Source organism: Thermobia domestica, chromosome 1 (genome assembly GCF_964235325.1).
Source record: "Thermobia domestica chromosome 1, izTheDome1.hap1.1, whole genome shotgun sequence".
NCBI classification, from domain to species: Eukaryota; Metazoa; Arthropoda; class Insecta; order Zygentoma; family Lepismatidae; genus Thermobia; species Thermobia domestica.
In genome coordinates, this window is record NC_137454.1 from 6,048,246 (window position 1) to 6,054,522 (window position 6,277).

Here is a 6,277-nt window from a genome sequence, read left to right on the forward strand (position 1 = left end):
TTTTCGTGCTCTGGGGATAACATCTCCAGTCCTGGTGATCTCTAACAGATACTGTTTAAACGCAAGGGAATAAGTAAAATCTCTTTTTTTCCTTCGGGTTTAACGAGTCTCAGTTGAATTACCGGGTCACTACGGATTTGAATCATCGACCCACTGTTGGTCTATAATTTAACCAACATCATCCGACTGACACGATGAACTACTTGAGTTCTCTAGCGTGTTCATTTTATCTTTGCAAATTACTTTATATTCGGAAGAGATAAAATCAAAGGTGGATGTTCGGAACAGATAGATCTTCAGAAAAGAGTAGAAAATATTGGTTATTTGAAAAGAAAGTTTTATTTATACTAATTGGACACAAAATTTATTCCCATTCTTTAATTCAATGTGTTTTTCCACGTTGAAATTTGAAACATGCTACATCTATGAGGAACATTAATTTTTGCTTTCCAAAATTTATAACTTTTCATTACGATACAATTTGGACTTTTAATATAGAATATTTTTCATAGAAATTAACAGTAAAGTGGAACTCTTTCTTCTTTCTTTTATTTTCTCTTTCTTTCTTTCTCTTTACTTTTCTTCTGTTTCTTTTTAATGTGCACTAGTAGTCCCGAACTCTATTAGGGGATTTCAATGTGAAGGTAGGACGAGATGACATTTTCAAACCGATTATAGCGAACGAAAGCTTGCATAAAGAAAGTAATGACAACGGTGTTAGACTCGTGAACTCTGCAACATCCAAAATCCTAATCGTCAAGAGTACAAAATTCACAAATACACTTGGACACCACCATACGGAAAACACAAAATTGATCATGTTTTAATAAATAGAAGAAGGCAATCTAGCATAATTGATGTCCGGTCGTTTAAAGGGGCTCCTTGTGACACTGACCACTACCTGGTAGAAGCGATAATACGAGAGAGGTTATCGGTGAATAAAGGTAATATTCATTGTCCGAAAACAAAGAGATTCAATTGAAAGAATTTAAGAGAGACCCAGGTAAGAGAGAAATACCAGATTGAAGTTTCGAATAAATTCTCAGCTTTAGAAGATTCAGAGTGCACTAGTGTTGAGGATACCTGGATTGAAGTTAGAGACAGCATTAAAATTTCAGCACAAAATATTGGGGCACGCGGAAATACATAGGAACAAACCATGGTTCGACCAGGAAACTAGCTGAGAAGAGAAAACGGGCAAAATTACGCTCGCTACAAACTCCGAATGAAATAACTACACAAAATTTCGCAGATATCAGGCGGGAAACTTCGGAAACTTTTAGAACAAAGAAACGCCATTTTATGAAAGCTGAAATTAAGGAACTTGAAGATAATAGTAAAAGTAAAAACATACGGGAGAAGTATAAGGTTATCAACGAATTTAAGAAAGACTTTCAACCTCGTGCTTACATATTACAGAAATCTGACGGTACAGTTCTCACTGACACGGATATCATCTTAAATAGATAAAAAGATTTCTTTGACGATTTGCTTAACACGCAACCGAAAACTAGTTTGCGTGGAGAAAAGGAGATACACACCGCAGAACCGTATATTCCAGAACCCAACTGAATTGAAGTAGAAACCGGTATAAAGTATTTAAAGAATCACAAATCTCCGGGTGTAGATGAAATTCCGGCTGAATTAATATTAGCTGGAGGCGAAAAATTGTGGAACAAGATACACAAAATCATTCTTCTTATCTGGAATAAGAAAGAATTGCTACAAAAGTGGAAAGAATCAATCATTGTTCCAATTCACAAGAAAGGCGACAAAACTGACTGTAATAATTATCGAGGCATTTCTCTTCTGTCAACATCCTATCAAATCGTTTCAAATATTCTATTAGCAAGATTGACCCCATACGCAGATGAAATTATTGGAGATTATCAGTGCGGATTTAGACGAAATCGATCAACTATCGACCAAATATTTACCATTCGCCAAATACTCGTCAAAAGTGGGAATACACTACCCCGGTACATCAACTATTTATTTATTTTAGAAAAGCGTACGACTCGGTTATGAGAGAAACATTATACAACGTTCTTACAGAACTTGAAATACCGCGAAAGCTAATTAGATTAATTAACATATGTTTAAATGAATCCCAAAGTAAAGTCCAGATAGGAAAATGTTTGTCCGCGAGCGTTCACGTCGAAAATGACCTGAAACAAGGAGATGCGTTGTCGCCATTATTATTTAACTTCTTTCTAGTATACGCTATGAGGAAAATCAAAGATAGCAACCAGGGGCAAGAGTTGAACGGTATTCACAAGGTTATGGCATATGATGATGATGTAAATTTAATAGGTGATGATAGGAGAACAATAGAAAGAAATGCAGAGATCTTATTAAACGCTTGCAGGGACATGGTTTAGAAGTAAATGCAGAGAAAACTAAATACATGGAAGTGCGTCGGGACCGGAATACAGCAAATTATGGATGCGTTAAAATATTAAAAAATAGTTTTGATAAAGTGGATACTTTCAAATGACTAGGATCAATATTAATAGACGAAAATCAAATTCAATAAAAAATTAAATGTCGACTAAAAACAGGGAATTCTTGTTACTATTCGATTCAAAATCTCTTGTCGCGACTTTTGTCGAGGCTTAAAATATACAAAACGATCATTATGCCTGTTGTTCTGTATGGCTGCAAAACATGGTCACTTACTCTGAGGGAAGAACATAGACTGAAAGTATTTGAGAACAAGATCCTGAGACGAATATTCGGAGAAGCGGGAATGGGGAATGGCGGAAACTTCATAACGAGGAACTACATAATTTATATGGTTTACCCTACATTGTTAGGGTCGTCAAGTCTAGGAGGCTTAGGTGGGCGGTCATGTAGCTAGAATGGAAGAAAGTAGAAACGCTTGGAGGACAGATAGAAGGACAATATTAAGGTAGATCTCGCAGAGATAGGAACACAAATTAGAAACTGAATGAATTTAACTAAGGATAGAAGTCACTGGGGAGCTTTTGTGAATGCGGCATTGAACCTCCGGATTCCATAGGCCATAGAGTTAGTATATACCAACTAGTATGGATGCCCTAATATATCATTTGCTTATGGTACAAAACATTTATACGTTCTGGTTATGGGTTCTGAAACAAGAAAACATCGTCTAGTACATCTTTGAATGTGTTCTACAATTAAATTATACAATTAATTGATTTAAAAAAATATGCATATCAGGTACAAAAGATTAGTAAGACGCTGGCAGAGGCTTAGATGATAACTATAATTTCATTAATAAAAAAAAACACGATTAGCGAATTGGCTTCAACGATGACTGAATTCATCTATTCTAAATATCAATCCTCAACATGGCCAACCTCTAATAGCTTTATCAATATCACGGTTTTGAGTGGTTCGAGAATGTGAACCAAGCAAGGATAACTTTAAAAAAATAAACTAGAATTGAAGCAATTACGTACAAAGCAAAGACAGAAACAGACAAAGCAAAACAAAGAAAGAAAATAAATAATAACGTTGAAATAGTTCGGAGAGGTCGCTTCGTGCTGAAGCGTAAGATACAGTAGTAAGGGATCATTTATATCGGGTCGAATCGGCAAAAGGTTGACGATTCTGATTGACTGATAGAGCCATGTGATTATTGGACCCGCCATGGCGGGAATTAGCTCCTGCTCTTGAGTCACGTGAAATGACATCATGAGGCCTTGTGGTCTTAATACTACACTACCGGGTAAGACCTTACTATCTATAGAGACTAATATTTCTAAACTAGGGGATATGCAATGGGGCTTATCTCTTTCCCTTTAACAGCCATAACATTTTGAGATGGTTATCATCTTTCTTGCCTAATATTCTTATATGATCGAGTAGAGAAATCACTCTGCATGGCCCACCTCAAACAAAGGTTATGTGTGTATTCACCTTAAAATGTACAGTTACGTTTTGAGGGTATAAATACTGATGTTTTTTATCTTCTTTTACGTGATCATAGTGATATGTGGGTGCAGGACAGAAATGCACTCTTTCTAAATTTGAGAATCATCCCTTAAATTTGACATGAGTACCTAATTTCAGGATCAAATATCAAAATTATATTTTTGGTAGACTCACGTTTTTTTACAAGGACTAACTTCGTTCCACTGGATAGATATATAATTATGAATTTTGGTGCATTCGCCTTTGAACACGGTGCTTATTTGTCAACCAGTATGTGCCTAAAAGGATACATTTATTATCTAAAATTTGTGAAGGATACCTTTTAGGACCCTCTTCAATAGAACATTAAACATAAACTTGGACTAATAAAAAAAGATTATGTCGCATTTACTCTTTACTTAAGTCTGATAGTTTCATTGTAACAACTATTCTAATGACACAACAATTAGTAGGAACAATTGTTATAACTTTCAGCAATTTTAAACTGCTCAGAATCTTTCTGCTCAGTAACAGCGTTGCTTTGTTCATGGAAACAGTGTTGCTAAGTCTTTTTTAACTAAACGGCTCCTACTCTTTACAGAACGGTTTCGTTAATTGCAAAAAAATCAAAATTGAAAGTTTGAAAACCAATTTTTTCGAAACTACAAATTTTCAAGTTAACAAATATTCAAATCAAAATTTTCGAACTAAAAAGTTAATAGCAAATTCTGGACAACAAAAGATTCTTAAACGAACATTTCCGAACAAATCTTGTTCAAATCAAAATTGTCAAACGAAATTTGGAAGTATAATTTAAAAACCAAAATTTATGAACTAAAAATTTAAAACAAAAATTTGGAAAACTAAAAGCTATTAAATCAAACTTTCAAACAATTTTCTTTGCACAAAAAAAAATAGAATAGAAAGATAAATACAAATTATTGAAACTACATTTTTAAACACAAATTGAAAAATAACCTAAAATTTTCAAACCTACGTTTTATAACTAGAAATTGAAAAGCAAATTTTGAGAAATTAAAACGTTTCAAATCAATTTTAGAAATATACATTTTCCAACTAAAAGTGTAAATGAAACTTTTCACATCCACATTTTCTCAAACCAAACTATTCGAAATCAAAATCTTGGAACTAAATATTTTCGAGCTATCTTTTTCAACACAATTTCAAACTGAAGATTTTGAAACACTAAAAACTCTCAATTTTATTTCGGAATAAAGATTAAACTCAAATATTGCAAACTAAAATTTATTAAATCAGTACTTAAAAATCAAATTTTTCAAACTAAATATTTTGAAACGAATAGTTTTCAAACTAAATAACAGTAAAACAAAATTTTGGAAACTACAATCCTTACAAAATCAAATATTTTTCTCGAAGTAAAATTTTCAAACAAACTAAACCTTAGCGAAATATTAGAACAGTTTTCAAGATTTTTAAAAAAATCACATCAAAATTTTTGAATTCAAAATTTCAAATTTTTGGGACTAAAGCTTCAAACATAACATTTTAAAATATTAAATTTTGAAATCAACATTATCAAGGTAACATTATTTAACACGAGAGAAATGTAGTCAGTGTCCCTGAAGATGTGTTTGATGAAATGAAAGATGTAACTTTTTCAGCTAGTTGTATTTTAATTAAAGCCATTTGCTTATTCATAGAATATGTAGTTTTCCCGAGACGAATATTGAATAATGAAAATGTTGAAGAATTAGTACGCTAAACGTGTCATCTTCAAAGCGTGCAGTCGTACCCTGAAAATAAAAAAGAAGCAATATATTACTTTGCATACTGGTACAAATTTGTTTTTTTCTGAAAGAACAGAAACAAAGAGTCGTTAATTTTACAACATGATAGAGATAATAAAATTATGAAAAATTTACTCGTAAAGGCACATGTGTGGTAATCCTTGCCCTTGCTTCCTGCTCACTATTTTTGGCATCCCTCGTCTGTTCTTTATTCTATGAAATGGATGTATTCAATTTTTAGTTCGCTGTTGCTCCCTTACGACAATTTGAAAAGGAAAAGTAGGAAAAAAACTATTATACAAGGGCAAAAAATATCTGATCAAGTATTTACGGTTTTCTATCTTCATTTTCGTGCTTGTGTTTTCGCTTTTCAACGCACTCACACAGAACTGAGTCATACGAATTGATCACTATGATACGTCCTTTTTTTGTAGTTGATAAAGTAGATTATTTCTTTTTTGCGGGTAACGATACTATAACCTTTGGTACGACTTATTTTATGTGGAATTGTGATGGTCATTGTCCACGGCATTGATTGGAAATCTTTTAATCTAATGTGTTGAAATTTAAGTGTTTTCAAGCTTCATAGTTTAGCGTAAATAATATGA